Genomic DNA, 18,576 nt, shown 5'->3' with positions numbered 1-18,576 from the left:
GAAAGCAAAAGTAAAGGGTATTGAAACTTGACCGTGATTTTATTCAAGAGGCGATAATCTAATTCAGGGTCTCAAGGAACCATCTTTTTTAGCAACAAAAAAGAACCCCGCTCCCAACGGTGAAGAAGATGGCCGAATATGCCCTTTCTCCAAAGACTCCTTAATATAGCTCCGCATGGCGGTATGTTCAGGCACAGATAGATTAAAAAGTCTACCCTTAGGAAACTTACAGCCTGGAATCAAGTCAATAGCACAATCACAGTCCCTGTGCGGTGGAAGAAAACTGGACTTGGGCTCATCGAATACATCCTGAAAATCAGACAAAAACTCTGGAATCTCAGAAGGTGAAGAAGAGGAGATTGACATCAAAGGAACATCATTATGAACCCCCTGACAACCCCAACTAGTCACAGACATGGACTTCCAGTCCAACACAGGATTATGTACCTGCAACCATGGAAAACCCAGCACGATAGCATCATGTAAGTTATGCAACACCAGAAATCGACAATCTTCCTGATGGGCTAGCGCCATGCGCATGGTTACCTGTGTCCAAAACTGGGGCTTATTTCTAGCCAAGTGTGTAGCATCAATGCCCCTCAAAGGAATAGGGTTCTGCAAAGGCTGCAAGGGAAAACCACAACGCTTGGCAAACTCAAAATCCATTAAATTCAAGGCGGCGCCTGAATCCACAAACGCCATGACAGAAAATGATGACAATGAGCAGATCAAAGACACAGATAACAGAAATTTAGGTTGTACAGTACTGATGGTAATTGAACTGGCGATCCTCTTTGTCCACTTAGGGCAGACAGAAATGACATGAGAAGCGTCGCCACAATAATAACACAACCTATTTTGACGTCTGAAACCTTGTCATTCCGTTCTAGAATTCTTTCACATTGCATAGGCTCAGAAATTTACTCTGAGGATAACGCCACAGCGCGCACAGTTCTGCGCTCCCGCAGGCGTCGGTCAATCTGAATGGCCAGAGACATAGAATCACTCAGACCGGAAGGCGTGGGAAACCCCACCATAACATCTTTAACGGATTCAGAATGCCCCCTTCTGAAAATTGCCGCCAAAGCATCATTATTCCATTTAGTCAATACAGACCATTTTCTGAATTTCTGACAATACAATTCTGCCGCCTCTTGACCCTGAGACAGGGCCAACAAGGTCTTCTCAGCTTGATCCACAGAATTAGGTTCATCATATAATAGTCCTAAAGCCTGAAAAAAGGAGTCATTATTAAGCAAAGCCGAATTCCCAGATTCCAGGAAAAACGCCCAATCCTGCGGGTCGCCACGCAGCAGGGAGATTACGATTTTTACCTGCTGAATGGAATCACCAGAGGATCGAGGTCTCAGGTCAAAAAACAGTTTACAGTTGTTTTTAAAACTCAAAAATTTAGACCTGTCACCAGAAAACAAATCAGGAGTAGGAATCTTCGGTTCTAAAGCAGGAGTCTGAACAATATAATCAGACATACCTTGCACTCTAGCAGCAAGCTGGTCTACACAAGAAGCCAATTCCTGAACATTCATGCTTGCACCAGGCTCCTCAGCCACCCAGATATTAAGAGGGAAGAGAACACAAAACAGACTGGAGAAAAAAATGGCTCAAGAGCTTCCTTCCCTTCTTCTGAGATGCATTTAACTCATTGTTGGCCAGTTGTACTGTTATGATCCGGTGACCTTGGAGCTGCATGAGAACTTTCACTGGAGAAAGTGGCCACTATACTGACCGCAACCCTGAACTTAACACTGCAACTAGAAGTAGCCGTGGAGTGTACCTAACACACCTAGACACCTCCCCCATCCCTTATGGGAAATATGTAGATGCATGTAAAGAAGCTGCGGAGACACCATCACGTGTTTCTCGACGCAAGCAATGAATAGCCAGGCCTTTCCCCGGGAAGGAACAACCACGGGAAGGGCAGCATCCTATGAAGGAAAGCCACCTATGCCAAGCATGGTATCCATCCACAGACAGCTGTTTCGGGCCAATCATCTGTGCCTTTATAGCCTTTTTACTAGGCACTGCTCCTAATAGCCAGATTCCTACTCCACACTGATGAGGGGCAAAAACCCCGAAACAGCTGTCTGTGGATGGATACCATGCTTGGCATAGGTGGCTTTCCTTCATAGGATGCTGCCCTTCCCGTGGTTGTTCCTTCCCGGGGAAAGGCCTGGCTATTCATTGCTTGCGTCGAGAAACACGTGATGGTGTCTCCGCAGCTTCTTTACATGCATCTACAAATTTCCCATAAGGGATGGGGGCAGTGTTCTGGAATCACTGCGTTGAGAAACACGTGATGGTGTCTCCGCGGTGTTGGATGTTTTGGTCTCCCCGAGGCCAATCATCTGTGCCTTTATAGCCTTTTTACTAGGCACTGCTCCTAATAGCCAGATTCCTACTCCACACTGATGAGGGGCAAAAACCCCGAAACAGCTGTCTGTGGATGGATACCATGCTTGGCATAGGTGGCTTTCCTTCATAGGATGCTGCCCTTCCCGTGGTTGTTCCTTCCCGAGGAAAGGCCTGGCTATTCATTGCTTGCGTCGAGAAACACGTGATGGTGTCTCCGCAGCTTCTTTACATACACCTAGACACCTCGTCACAGCCAGAGGACTAAATACCCCTAAAGATGGAAAACGGAATACTATCTTGCCTCAGAGAAAATCCCCAAAGGATAGACAGCCCCCCACAAATATTGGCGGTGAGTCGGAGAGGAAAAAACACACACAGGCAGAAAAAACAGGATTTAGCACAGGAGGCCACTCTAGCTAGATAGGACAGAATAGGACAGAGTTCTGTGCGGTCAGCATTAACCCCTTCCCGACCTGTGACACAGCGTATGCGTCATGAAAGTCGGTGCCAATCCGACCTGTGACGCATATGCTGTGTCACAGAAAGATCGCGTCCCTGCAGATCGGGTGAAAGGGTTAACTCCCATTTCACCCGATCTGCAGGGACAGGGGGAGTGGTAGTTTAGCCCAGGGGGGGTGGCTTCACCCCCCCGTGGCTACGATCGCTCTGATTGGCTGTTGAAAGTGAAACTGCCAATCAGAGCGATTTGTAATATTTCACCTAAAAACTGGTGAAATATTACAATCCAGCCATGGCCGATGCTGCAATATCATCGGCCATGGCTGGAAATACTAATGTGCCCCCACCCCACCCCACCGATCACCCCCCCAGCCCCCCGATCTGTGCAGCGCTCCCCTCCGTCCTGTGCTCCGCTCCCCCGTCCTCCTGTCCGCTCCCCCCGTGCTCCAGTCAACCCCCCCCGCACTCCGATCACCCCCCCGCACAGCGATCCCCCCCCGTGCTCCGATCACCCCCCCTGCACAGCGATCCCCCACCCCGTGCTCCAATCCACCCGCACTCACACCGATCCTCATCCGTGCTCCGACGCCCCCCACCCCATGCTCCGACGCCCCACCCCCGTGCTCCGACGCCCCCCCGTGCTCCGACGCGCCCCCCCGTGCCCTGATCTCCCCCCCTTATACTTACCGATCCTGCCGGTGTCCGTCTTCTTTCCTGGGCGCCGCCATCTTCCAAAATGGCGGGCGCATGTGCAGTGCGCCCGCCGAATCTGCCGGCCGGCAGATTCGTTCCAGAGTGAATTTTGATCACTGAGATATAACCTATCTCAGTGATCAAAATAAAAAAATAGTAAATGACCCCCCCCTTTGTCACCCCCATAGGTAGGGACAATAAAAAAAATAAAGAATTTTTTTTTTTTCACTAAGGTTGGAGTTAGAACTAGGGTTAGGGTTAGGGGTAGGGTTAGGGGTAGGGTTAGGGGTAGGGGTAGGGTTAGGGGTAGGGTTAGGGGTAGGGTTAGGGGTAGGGTTAGGGGTAGGGTTAGGGGTAGGGGTAGGGGTAGGGTTAGGGTTAGGGCTAGGGTTAGGGGTAGGGTTAGGGGTAGGGTTAGGGTTCGGGATATGCACACGTATTCTGGTCCTCTGCGGATTTTTCCGCAGAGGATTTGATAAATCCGCAGTGCTAAACCGCTGTGGATTTACCGCGGTTTTTCTGTGCATTTCACTGCGGTTTTACAACTGCGATTTTCTATTGGAGCAGTTGTAAAACCGCTGCGGAATCCGCAGAAAGAAGTGACGTGCTGCAGAATGTAAACCGCTGCGTTTCCGTGCTGTTTTTCTGCAGCATGTGTACAGCGATTTTTGTTTCCCATAGGTTTACATTGAACTGTAAACTCATGGGAAACTGCTGCGGATCCGCAGTGTTTTCCGCAGCATGTGCACATACCTTTAGAATTAGGCTATGTGCACACGGTGCGGATTGGCCGCTGCGGATTCGCAGCAGTGTTCCATCAGGTTTACAGTACCATGTAAACATATGGAAAGCCAAATCCGCTGTGCCCATGGTGCAGAAAATACCGCGCGGGAACGCTGCGTTGTATTTTCCGCAGCATGTCAATTCTTTGTGCGGATTCCGCAGCGTTTTACACCTGTTCCTCAATAGGAATCCGCAGGTGAAATCCGCACAAAAAACACTGGCAATCCGCGGAAAATCTGCAGGTAAAACGCAGTGCCTTTTACCCGCGCATTTTTCAAAAATGGTGCTGAAAAATCTCATACGAATCCGCAACGTTGGCACATAGCCTTAGGGTTGGGTTGGAATTAGGGTTGTGGTTAGGGGTGTGTTGGGGTTAGGGTTGTGATTAGGGTTACGGCTACAGTTGGGATAAGGTTTAGGGGTGTGTTGGAGTTAGAATTGAGGGGTTTCCACTGTTTAGGCACATCAGGGGGTCTCCAAACGCAACATGGCGCCACCATTGATTCCAGCCAATCTTGTATTCAAAAAGTCAAATGGTGCTCCCTCACTTCCGAGCCCCGACGTGTGCCCAAACAGTGGTTTACCCCCACATATGGGGTACCAGCATACGCAGGACAAACTGCGCAACAATTACTGGGGTCCAATTTCTCCTGTTACCCTTGAGAAAATAAAAAATTGCTTGCTAAAACATAATTTTTGAGGAAAGAAAAATGATTTTTTATTTTCACGGCTCTGCGTTGTAAACGTCTGTGAAGCACTTGGGGGTTCAAAGTGCTCAGCACATATCTAGATAAGTTCCTTTGGGGGTCTAGTTTCCAAAATGGGGTCACTTGTGGGGGGTTTCTACTGTTTAGGCACACCAGGGGCTCTGCAAACGCACCGTGACGTCCGCAGACAATTCCATCAAAGTCTGCATTTCAAAAGTCACTACTTCCCTTCTGAGCCCCGACGTGCGCCCAAACAATGGTTTACCCCCACACATGGGGTATCGGCGTACTCAGGAGAAACTGGACAACAACGTTTGGGCTCCAATTTCTCCTGTAACCCTTGGGAAAATAAAAAATTCTGGGCTAAAAAATTATTTTTGAGGAAAGAAAACGTATTTATTATTTTCACGGCTCTGCGTTATAAGTTTCTGTAAAGCACTTGGGGGTTGAAAGTGCTCACCACATATCCAGATAAGTTCCTTTGGGGGTCTAGTTTCCAAAATGGGGTCACTTGTGAGGGGTTTCTACTGTTTAGGCACACCAGGGGCTCTGCAAACGCAACGTGACGCCCGCAGACCATTCCATCAAAGTCTGCATTTCAAAAGTCACTACTTCCCTTCTGAGCCCCGACGTGTGCCCAAACAGTGGTTTACCCCCACACAAGGGGTATCGGCGTACTCAGGAGAAACTGGACAACAACTTTTGTGGTCCAATTTCTCCTGTAACCCTTGGGAAAATAAAAAATTCTGGGCTAAAAAATTATTTTTGAGGAGAGAAAACGTATTTACTATTTTCACGGCTCTGTGTTATGAACTTCTGTGAAGCACTTGGGGGTTGAAAGTGCTCACCACATATCTAGATAATTTCATTTCGGGGTCTAGTTTCCGAAATGGGGTGACTTGTGGGGGGTTTCTACTGTTTAGTCACATCAGGGGCTCTGCAAACGCAACGTGACGCCCGTAGAGCATTCCATCAAAGTCTGTATTTCAAAACGTCACTACTTCACGTCCGAGCCCCGGCTAGTGCCCAAATAGTAGTTTACCCCCACATGTGGGGTATCACCGTACTCAGGAGAAACTGGACAACAAATATTGGGGTCAAATTTCTCCTGTTACCCTTGGGAAAATTAAAAAATTCTGGGCTAAAAAATTATTTTTGAGGAAAGAAAACGTATTTATTATTTTCACTGCCCTGTGTTATGAACTTCTGTGAAGCACTTGGGGGTTCAAAGTGCTCACCTCACATCTAGATAAGTTCCTTTCGGGGTCTAGTTTCCAAAATGGGGTCACTTGTGGGGGGTTTCTACTGTTTAGCCACATCAGGGGCTCTGCAAACGCAACGTGACGCCCGCAGAGCATTCCATCAAAGTCTGCATTTCAAAACGTCACTACTTCACTTCCGAGCCCCAGCATGTGCCTAAACAGTGGTTTACCCCCACATATGGGGTATCAGCGTACTCAGGAGAAACTGGACAACAACTTTGGGGGTCAAATTTCTCCTGTTACCCTTGGGAAAATAAAAAATTGTGGGCTAAAAAATCATTTTTGAGAAAAGAAATTTTTTATTTTATTTTCATGGCTCTGCGTTATAAACTTCTGTGAAACACTTGAGGGTTCAAAGTGCTCACCACACATCTAGATTAGTTCCTTTGGGGGTCTAGTATCCAAAATGGGGTCATTTGTGGGGGATCTCCAATGTTTAGGCACATAGGGGCTCTCCAAACGCGACATGGTGTCCGCTAATGATTGGAGCTAAATTTCCATTTAAAAAGCCAAATGGCGTGCCTTCCCTTCTGAGCCCTACCGTGCGCCCAAACAGTGGTTTACCCCCACATATGTGGTATCTGCGTACTCAGGACAAACTGGACAACAACATTTGTGGTCCAATTTCTCCTATTACCATTGGCAAAATAGGAAATTCCAGGCTAAAAAATCATTTTTGAGAAAAGAAAAATTATTTTTTATTTTCATGGCTCTGCATTATAAACTTCTGTGAAGCACCTGGGGGTTCAAGTGCTCAGTATGCATCTAGATAAGTTCCTTGGGGGGTCTAGTTTCCAAAATGGGGTCACTTGTGGGGGAGCTTCCATGCATAGGCACACAGGGGCTCTCCAAATGCGACATGGTGTCCGCTAACAATTGGAGCTAATTTTCCATTCAAAAAGTCAAAAGGCGCGCCTTCCCTTCCGAGCCCTGCCGTGTGCCCAAACAGTGGTTTACCCCCACATATGAGGTATCGGCGTACTCGGGAGAAATTGCTCAACAAATTTTAGGATCCATTTTATCCTATTGCCCATGTGAAAATAAAAAAATTGAGGCGAAAAGAAATTTTTTGTGAAAAAAAAGTACTTTTTCATTTTTACGGATCAATTTGTGAAACACCTGAGGGTTTAAAGTGCTCATTAGGCATCTAGATAAGTTCCTTGGGGGGTCCAGTTTCCAAAATGGGGTCACTTGTGGCGGAGCTCCAATGTTTAGGCACACAGGGTCTCTCCAAACGCGACATGGTGTCCGCTAACGATGGAGATAATTTTTCATTCAAAAAGTCAAATGGCGCTCCTTCCCTTCCGAGCCTTACCATGTGCCCAAACAGTGGTTTACCCCCACATGTGAGGTATAGGTGTACTCAGGAGAAATTGCCCAACAAATTTTAGGATCCATTTTATCCTGTTGTCCATCTGAAAATGAAAAAATTGAGGCGAAAATAATTTTTTTGTGAAAAAAAAGTACTTTTTCATTTTTACAGATCAATTTGTGAAGCACCTGGGGGTTTAAAGGGCTCACTATGCATCTAGATAAGTTCCTTGGGGCGTCTAGTTTCCAAAATGGGGTCACTTGTGGGGGAGCTCCAATTTTTAAGCACACGGGGGCTCTCCAAACGTGACATGGTGTCCGCTAAAGAGTGCAGCCAATTTTTCATTCAAAAAGTCAAATGGCACTCCTTCCCTTCCAAGCCCTGCCGTGCGCCCAAACAGTGGTTTACCCCCACATATGAGGTATCAGCGTACTCAGGACAAATTGGACAACAACTTTCGTTGTTCAGTTTCTCCTTTTACCATTGGGAAAATAAAAAAATTGTTGCTGAAAAATCATTTTTGTGACTAAAAAGTTAAATGTTAATTTTTTCCTTCCATGTTGCTTCTGCTGCTGTGAAGCACCTGAAGGGTTAATAAACTTCTTGAATGTGGTTTTGTGCACCTTGAGGGGTGCAGTTTTTAGAATGGTGTCACTTTTGGGTATTTTCAGCCATATAGACCCCTCAAACTGACTTCAAATGTGAGGTGGTCCCTAAAAAAAATGGTTTTGTAAATTTCGTTGTAAAAATGAGAAATCGCTGGTCAAATTTTAACCCTTATAACTTCCTAGCAAAAAAAAATTTTGTTTCCAAAATTGTGCTGATGTAAAGTAGACGTGTGGGAAATGTTATTTATTAACTATTTTGTGTCACATATCTCTCTGGTTTAACAGAATAAAATTTCAAAATGTGAAAATTGCGAAATTTTCAAAATTTTCGCCAAATTTCCGTTTTTATCACAATTAAACACAGAATTTATTGACCTAAATTTACCACTAACATGAAGCCCAATATGTCACGAAAAAACAATCTCAGAACCGCTAGGATCCATTGAAGCGTTCCTGAGTTATTACCTCATAAAGGGACACTGGTCAGAATTGCAAAAAACGGCAAGGTCTTTAAGGTCAAAATAGGCTGGGTCATGAAGGGGTTAAAACCCTTCAAAAAATCGACAGCAGAATATACAAAAAACTTCCTACATGTACTAAAAGATGTAGGAGCGTAAATCTGCAACTCCAGTGAAACCAACCAGACTGAGAAAACACAGACACAGTCTAATCTGGACAAAAGAAAAACAAACGAACAGTACTGAAAATAAGCACACTGCATGTGTGCCACAGGAAAAGAAACAGACACTTATCTTTGCTGAACTGGCAGATAAGCAGGAGAGGCCAGGCAGAGATCCAACACTTCCAAAGAAACATTGACAACTGGCAAGGGCTAAAGAATCCTGCACACCTAAATATCCCAGTCAGAATTGTAATTATCCGATACACCTGGCCAGGACTGCGAGTCAGAGACAACTGCATTCCCACCAACAACCACTGGAGGGAACCCAAGAGCAGAATTCACAACAGTAAACACCCGAGGGGCGACCAGTATTCCAAAAGGGAGGGCCCTTTACTGGAAATGTCTGACCACCCCATCCAACCGGACCGCCACCCTCAGGAATCGTTGGTGTCCTGCATAAGTGGGGATATGGTAATAGGCGTCCTTTAAATCCAACACTACCATAAAGCAGTTTTTAAACAGTAGCTTTATTGCGGAGTTAACGGTCTCCATTTTAAATGATTGTACGGTCAGAAAATTGTTAAGAGCCCTAAGGTTGATAATAGTTCTGAAGGAGCTGTCTGGTTTATGAATCAGGAATAGGGGAGAGTAGAACCCTCTACCTTGTTCTCCTTCCGGAACATCCGATAGGACATTCTTATTGAGCGGCCACCTGTTCTGCTGGAGAGGACCTAAGTGGGGTAACTCTGAAAAAATTATGAGGGATAGAGGAGAACTCTAGCCACAGACCCGTAGCTATTATTCCCAAAATCCAATCGCTACTGGAAATTTTGGACCAGGCCGGGTAGAAGGCAGATAGTTCACCTCCCACCTGGGCGACTAGTCATTGGGGTAGTTTTTTGATCTCACGGGATGGTTCCTGACGTCCCCCACCTCCAAACATAAATCCAGTACATTTTTTCTTTTTATCGTCCCATCTGCTCTGGTCCCTAGCTGGTCTTCTGCGAAAGAATCTTTTCCCTGTGAAGGGACGCCTATAAAAAGTTGTCGGTAGACTGGGAAATTTCTTTTTCTCGTCTCCGGCTTTCTACAGCAGTTCGTCTAGGACTGGACCGAACAGGTATTCTCCTTCGCATGGAATAGAGCACAGATGGGATCTGGATTGAAGGTCACCTAGTCAACATTTCAGCCATAGGGCCCTGCGTGCCGCATTTGATAATCCTGCCGCTCTAGCCGCCATCCTTGCAGAATCTGCAGATGCGTCCGCGAGAAAAGCAGCGGCATTCTGAATGACCGCTGCGTCCAATTTTGGTGCCTTATCCCACGTCTTCACCAAGAGGTCATAAAAAGGGATATCTAATAATAATAATAATAATAATAATTTTTATTTATATAGCGCCAACATATTCCGCAGCGCTTTACAAATTATAGAGGGGACTTGTACATACAATAGACATTACAGCATAACAGAAATACAGTTCAAAACAGATATCAAGAGGAGTGAGGGCCCTGCTCGTAAGCTTACAAACTATGAGGAAAAGGGGAGACACGAGAGGTGGCTGGTAACAATTGCTATAGTTATTCGGACCAGCCATAGTGTAAGGCTTGGGTGTTCATGTAAAGCTGCATGAACCAGTTAATTAATTTTTTTTTTTTTTTTTTAATATAGGCCACACAGGGATCGTTAGGTTAATGCATTGAGGCGGTAGGCCAGTCTGAACAAATGAGTTTTTAGGGCACGCTTAAAACTGTGGGGATTGGGGATTAATCGTATTATCCTAGGTAGTGCATTCCAAAGAATCGGCGCAGCACGTGTAAAGTCTTGGAGACGGGAGTGGGAGGTTCTGATTATTGAGGATGCTAACCTGAGGTCATCAGCGGAGCGGAGGGCACGGGTAGGGTGGTAGACTGAGACCAGAGAGGAGATGTAGGGTGGTGCTGAGCCATGGAGTGCTTTGTGGATGAGGGTAGTAGTTTTGTACTGGATTCTTGAGTGGATGGGTAACCAGTGTAATGACTGGCACAAGGTAGAGGCATCGGTGTAACGGTTGGTGAGGAATATGATCCTGGCAGCAGCATTCAGGACAGATTGGAGCGGGGAGAGTTTGGTGATATCTCCGTTTAAAGGCCGGTGGAAAGGAGCCCTTTTTTTCCGGCTTTTTCCATTCCTTTTGATAAGGTTCTGAACCTTGTCATTAAGCGGAAATGATTTACACTTTTTCGGGTCTAGACCGCCAAACATTAGGTCTTGCGCTGAAAGCCTTTCTTCAGCCACCCCCATGGTGGATCTAACTGATTTAATCATCTTGTCCATCTGGTCCAGCGGGAAGCAGAATCGATTAGAATCCTCTTCTGAAGAGGACGCCGAGGAGACAGAGGTTTCCGAATCATTTTCCTTTCTAGGGCCAGTGGACGAATCTGAATCTGAGGCGCTAGGCTCCATTCTTCTCTTGGAAGGCTCACTCCGGGACAAGGATTTTAGGGAATCTTTTACTTCTTTCCTGATAATCTCTCTGAGGTTTTGAGTAAAATCAGGAGACTCTTCCGCCACCTATGGGAGCGGAAAAAAAGACAAAACAAACCCCTATTTAATTTAACTGGTGCTACCGCTATACAATGTCCCATCGTTTTATTCCCTACCGTCTGTCGCACACACGACTGACAAAGTCTCTTAGGGTAGGTGTCTGGCAAAGGGCAACCGCATAGTGTGCACTCCTTATTCTTTACTTTACCAGCGCATTTTTCCCCTAAGGAAACAAACATAGGAAAAAACTGCATCAGGGTATGTTCACAAAGTTCTCTTACCCAGGCAGTAGCGGTAGGTACCGGATTACTGGGGAAGCGAACCGGATCCTTCAGTTTAGATTTGCGACTGGGCTGGTTACTGCGTACGCGGGTCTTCGGCTGGGGGTTTGCATGGGACCTTTCTGAGGCTCTGTCCTGCTCCTGCTCCAGCAGACCGACAGCAGCTTCTGGCTCATCCATAGCTGCAGATGGGCTCACAAGCAGCCCTGCAGCGTTCTGTTTGGCTATAAATAGCCCTTCCCCCGGATCCGGATTATGTGCAGGTTTGTGGCCAGGCATCCACCTGGATTGTTACCTGTATAGTTATGATTCAAAATAATGCTGACTTCTGGGTGCCACTGTGGTCTATCCATGATACAAAAGTACATTTTGACAGTTGCCTCCCCACCTGAAAAAGGGACGCGCCTATTCTGCAGTATCAAAATAGGTTTCAAGACAATCTTGACAGTGGTTTTCCCCAACACAGCAGTGACGCCCACAGTTTTCATCACGATAGGCTTCCAACCAAAGAAATGTTGAGTCGTCAACGCAAAAACATTAACAACCTTGCAGGGCTGGAGTTCTCTGTTCCAACCCCACCAAAGACAGTATCTGCAAAGAGTTTATATGTTCTAACCATGTATGCAAGGCTTTCCTCCCAGTACTTATTTTTCTACCCACATTCCAAAGACATACAGATATTACATTTTGATTGTGAGTTCCAATGGTGACAGTAATGACTATAAAGCGAATGTTGAATTATTGGCACTATATAAGTGATAAAAAAACAATTTAAATTGATGTTCAGACACACTCAGGTGGCACAAATATCAGTTGTAAAATGTATCAAATGTACGAATAGTAACATGGGTAGTTGACTCATTGAGAGTGGAGGACTGCCGGTCTCAATGGCCTACTGCTAAAGGCGACACACATGAAGGAGACTCAACCAGGAGTCTACACATTTCCAAAATGTATTCACAGATACCAACAAAGCGACATCAATTTCACCACATTACAAATAGTATAATAGGGACCGACATATCTTCCACTACAGCCAACCCAGCAGATGTACCACTCTTGCACATATTTGCAAAAATTTGTTGGAGTCAGCAAGAAAGCGGTATAAAAGAGTAGGAATAGTATAATAGGCACTGACGCATCTTCCACTACAGCTAAAGGTACCTTCACACATAACAATATCGTTAAGGATATCGTTGCAACGTCACGCTTTTTGCGACGTAGCAACGATCCTGCTAACGTTCTCGTTATTGTGTGACAGCGACCAACGATCAGGCCCCTGCTGGGAGATCGTTGGTCATGGGGAATTTTCAGGACCTTTTTTTGGTCGCTGATCACTTGCTGTCATCGCTGGATCGGCGTGACGCCGTGTGTGTGACGCCGATCCAGCGATGTGTTCACTTGTAACCAGGGTAAATATCGGGTTACTAAGTGCAGGGCCGCGCTTTGTAACCCGATTATTACCCTGGTTACCATTGTAAAAGTAAAAAAAAAAACAGTACATACTCACATTCTGATGTCTGTCACGTCCCCCCGGCGTCCACAGGGTTAAAACTGCTTTCGGCAGGAGCGCTGCTAATGCAAGCGCTCCGGCCAAGAGCGCTTCCCTGCACTGACTGTCAGCGCCGGCCATAAAGCAGAGCACAGCGGTGACGTCACCGCTAAGCTCTGCTTTACAACCGGCGCTCACACAGTCAGTGCAGGGAAGCTGTCCGCCGGAGCGCTTGCATTAGCAGCGCTCCTGCCGAAAGCAGTTTTAACCCTGTGGACGCCGGGGGACGTGACAGACATCAGAATGTGAGTATGTACTTTTTTTTTTTTTTTTTACTTTTACCATGGTAACCAGGGTAAATATCGGGTTACTAAGCGCGGCCCTGCGCTTAGTAACCTGATGTTTACCCTGGTTACCCGGGTGCTGCAGGGGGACTTCGGCATCGTTGAAGACAGTTTCAACGATGCCGAAGTCTTTTCCCTGATCGTTGGTCGCTCGAGAGAGCTGTCTGTGTGACAGCTCCCCAGCGACCACACAACGATTTACCAACGATCACGGCCAGGTCGTATCGCTGGTCGTGATCGTTGGTAAATCGTTTAGTGTAACGGTACCTTAGCTCAGCAACTGGACATCCAACCAAGAGTGTACACATTTCCAAAAATTTGTTCCAGACACCAATAAAGTGGCATCAATTTCACCACCTACCCCATTTACACCTCAAACACCGAGCCTAATTCCCCTTCCACCACAACCTCGCTTTTTCACAGTCATGTTGCTCACATAGTGTGCTATGAGCACAGTATTAGCAACTGAAAGTTAGATTTTTTTTCTCTGCACCACCTCTGCACAGCTGAATTTCACTGGCACTAAATGAGAAGGTGAAATATGACGTGCTGAATCAAGTTAGTCACAGTAAAACAAAATTTTATGTCTGGATGAGGCCTATAATGACAAAAAAATTGCAGGGGCGAGGTGGGGGCATCCCCCTGACTATAATGGGTAAGCATACATCCTTGGAACTTCTTTGTAATTATCCTGGGGCTCAATGGCCTTAGAGTTGATCACTGTATTGTTCAATTGCATGGATTGTTAAAAGCCGGTGTGCCTATATATAGATTAGATATTGGGTGTTTGCTTCCTTGGGGTGTATTGTTTTGTCCTCTCTGAGCCTCTGTCTACCTCAGATTTCCTCCATTTTAACCCTGCTGTACTGTTCGGGTCAATATGACCCGAAATGATTTTTGAGATTCTGTAGATTTTTTTATATGAGGATTTGAAACTAGTGGTATCTTGACTTCTCCTCATTTGTGGAGCTCTATATATTTTTTTTGTTTTTTGTTTACTTTTTGCTACACGCTGATTGTTACACTTGTACTGTTCAGGTCAATATGACCCGATAGCATTTTATACTGTTCTACAGGTCTATGATTATTTCTGACTGCAAAAGTTATGTTTTTTTTATGTGTACTTCATCTCAAAATCGTGGTGGTTTCACTGTTCTTATCAGTAAACAAGTAATTATCTAGTATTATCCATTTGCTGTTTGTGAGAGAGGAGACTGGTTGTCTATCATTCAAAGGCTGGGGGTTTCACTGTCATCATTAATCAAGTATTTATTTAGTCAAATGCATTTTCAGTTTGTGAGAGAAGACACTGTTGTCTTATAAATTGGACACCAGTCATTTGACTTACACCCTGAAGCTAAAGGTACCGTCACACTCAGCAACTTTGCAACGAGAACGACAACAATCTGTGACGTTGCAGCGTCCTGGATAGCGATCTCGTTGTGTTTGATACGCAGCAGCGATCTGGATCCCGCTGTTATATCGCTGGTCGGAGCTAGAAGTCCAGAACTTTATTTGGTCGCTAGATCGGCGTGTATCGTCATGTTTGACATCAAAAGCAACGGCGCCAGCAACGTTTTTACATGGAGTGTGAACGATAAATGAGTCGCCGTTACATCACTGGATCGCTCCTGCATCGTTCTGGAGCTGCTGTGTTTGACGTCTCTACAGCGACCCAAACAGCGACGCTCCAGCGATCTAGTTTAGGTCGGATCGTTGTCTATATCGCTGGAGCGTCGCTTAGTGTAACGGTACCTTAAGTCCTGCGAAAGAGACACTGGAATCTGTGAGAGAGAGAGCACTGAGCTGTGAATACACATCTTTATAGGTATTCTTTTTTTTCAAAACTTGGATAAAAATGTTTCTAAAATGTCTATTGACTGATGCTGTGAATACATATCTTTACAACTATTCTTTTATTTTCCAAACTTAGGTTATTCTAATGAGCACAATGCACCATGACAATGCCGTAAGTGATAGAGAAGACAGAAAGCCTGACATTATTTTGGATTATAATGCCACAAAGGGAGCAGTTGATACTTTAGACCAAGCAATATCAACATATACATGCAAACGCAAAACTAATCGGTGGCCAATGATTTTATTTTATAACATACTGAACGTTTCTGCATACAATGCATTTGTCTTATGGAGAGAAATCAACCCCGATTGGAACCGGAATAAGCTGCATAAAAGATTATTTCTTGAGGAATTGGGCAAATCCCTGGTTAGGCCATATATTGAGAGCAGAAAAGTGACCCCCAGAAGTGAAGGAGCAACAGCCATTGTAAAAAGTGTCCAGCATGCTCAAGAAAGAGACTCCACATCCACGGCCTCCACCAGCACAGCTACCAGCAGCACAGCTACCAGCAAAAAAAGGAAGAGATGCAGCTTCTGTGCATCTTCCTGTGACAATAAGGCCTCTTTTCCACTTGTGAGAAAAAAAACGGTCCGATTTACGGACCGAAAAAACGGATGTAACGTATGCGATTGTCATGCGAGTGTCATGCGATTTTTTTATCGCAACATCCGTATGACATCCGTATTGCTGTCCAATTTTAACACACCGCTGTCCTTTGAAAAGCTGGTAATTCAGCGCAGTGTACAGTAAAATCACACTGACAGGTTAGATTAGAGTAGATATATACACATAGAATAGGTATATATACATATATATGTCAGGGAGACACCTATATATATATACAGTGGGGCAAAAAAGTATTTAGTCAGTCAGCAATAGTGCAAGTTCGACCACTTAAAAAGATGAGAGGCGTCTGTAATTTACATCATAGGTAGAACTCAACTATGGGAGACAAACTGAGAAAAAAAAATCCAGAAAATCACATTGTCTGTTTTTTTTATCATTTTTTTTTGCATATTATGGTGGAAAATAAGTATTTGGTCAGAAACAAACAATCAAGATTTCTGGCTCTCACAGACCTGTAACTTCTTCTTTAAGAGTCTCCTCTTTCCTCCACTCATTACCTGTAGTAATGGCACCTGTTTAAACTTGTTATCAGTATAAAAAGACACCTGTGCACACCCTCAAACAGTCTGACTCCAAACTCCACTATGGTGAAGACCAAAGAGCTGTCAAAGGACACCAGAAACAAAATTGTAGCCCTGCACCAGGCTGGGAAGACTGAATCTGCAATAGCCAACCAGCTTGGAGTGAAGAAATCAACAGTGAGAGCAATAATTAGAAAATGGAAGACATACAAGACCACTGATAATCTCCCTCGATCTGGGGCTCCACGCATAATCCCACCCCGTGGGGTCAGAATGATCACAAGAACGGTGAGCAAAAATCCCAGAACCATGCAGGAGGACCTAGTGAATGAACTGCAGAGAGCTGGGACCAATGTAACAAGGCCTACCATAAGTAACACACTACGCCACCATGGACTCAGATCCTGCAGTGCCAGACGTGTCCCACTGCTTAAGCCAGTACATGTCCGGGCCCGTCTGAAGTTTGCTAAAGAGCATTTGGATGATCCAGAGGAGTTTTGGGAGAATGTCCTATGGTCTGTTGAAACCAAACTGGAACTGTTTGGTAGAAACACAACTTGTCGTGTTTGGAGGAAAAAGAATACTGAGTTGCATCCATCAAACACCATACCTACTGTAAAGCATGGTGGTGGAAACATCATGCTTTGGGGCTGTTTCTCTGCAAAGGGGCCAGGACGACTGATCCGGGTACATGAAAGAATGAATGGGGCCATGTATCGTGAGATTTTGAGTGCAAACCTCCTTCCATCAGCAAGGGCATTGAAGATGAAACGTGGCTGGGTCTTTCAACATGACAATGATCCAAAGCACACCGCCAGGGCAACGAAGGAGTGGCTTCGTAAGAAGCATTTCAAGGTCCTGGAGTGGCCTAGCCAGTCTCCAGATCTCAACCCTATAGAAAACCTTTGGAGGGAGTTGAAAGTCCGTGTTGCCAAGCGAAAAGCCAAAACATCACTGCTCTAGAGGAGATCTGCATGGAGGAATGGGCCAACATACCAACAACAGTGTGTGGCAACCTTGTGAAGACTTACAGAAAATGTTTGACCTCTGTCATTGCCAACAAAGGATATATTACAAAGTATTGAGATGAAATTTTGTTTCTGACCAAATACTTATTTTCCACCATAATATGCAAATAAAATGTTAAAAAAACAGACTATGTGATTTTCTGGATTTTTTTTTCTCAGTTTGTCTCCCATAGTTGAGGTCTACCTATGATGTAAATTACAGACGCCTCTCATCTTTTTAAGTGGTGGAACTTGCACTATTGCTGACTGACTAAATACTTTTTTGCCCCACTGTATATATATTTATATTTCATGCAGCGCTAGATAGCTTAAAAGCCGGTAATTCAATTGCTGACTTTTGCTATCTCCTTCACAAACCAGACATGATATGAGACATGGTTTACATACAGTAAACCATCTCATATACCCATTTTTTTTGCTTATTCCACACTACTAATGTTAGTAATGTGTATGTGAAAAATTTGGGCGCTCTAGCTATTAAATTTAAGGGTTAAATCGCGGAAAAAATTGGCATGGGCTACCGCGCAATTTTCTCCGCCAGAGTGGTAAAGCCAGTGACTGAGGGCAGATATTAATAGCCTGGAGAGAACCCATGGTTATTGGCCCCCCTGGCTAAAAACATCTGCCCCCAGCCACCCCAGAAAAGGCACATCTGGAAGATGCGCCTATTCTGGCACTTGGCCACTCTCTTCCCATTCCCGTGTAGCGGTGGGATATGGGGTAATGAAGGGTTAATGTCACCTTGCTATTGTAAGGTGACATTAAGCCAGGTTAATAATGGAGAGGCGTCAATTATGACACCTATCCATTATTAATCCAATTGTATGAAATGGTTAAAAAACACACACACATTATTACAAAGTCTTTTAATTAAATAAAGACACAGGTTGTTGTAATATTTTATTAGACTCTTAATCCACCTGAAGACCCTCGCTCTGTAACAAAGGAAAAAAAAAAAAAACAACAATATCCCATACCTTCCGATGATCTGTCACGTCCCACGCTGTAAATCCATCTGAAGGGGTTAAATAATTTTACACCCAGGAGCTCTGCTAATGCAGCTGTGCTCGTGGATGTAA

The 18,576-nt window shown here is 45.0% G+C and overlaps 1 protein-coding gene across 8 annotated transcripts in view; it reads right to left on the bottom strand.

Moving 5' to 3' along the window:
* Positions 1 to 18,576, bottom strand: part of SERAC1 (serine active site containing 1) — a 2,030,253-nt gene that overhangs the window by 1,351,230 nt on the left and 660,447 nt on the right. The gene's annotated exons all lie outside the window — the stretch shown is intronic.

Source organism: Ranitomeya imitator, chromosome 5 (genome assembly GCF_032444005.1).
Source record: "Ranitomeya imitator isolate aRanImi1 chromosome 5, aRanImi1.pri, whole genome shotgun sequence".
NCBI classification, from domain to species: Eukaryota; Metazoa; Chordata; class Amphibia; order Anura; family Dendrobatidae; genus Ranitomeya; species Ranitomeya imitator.
Note: the sequence above shows the minus strand (reverse complement) of the source record. Positions and strands in the feature narration are given on the sequence as shown.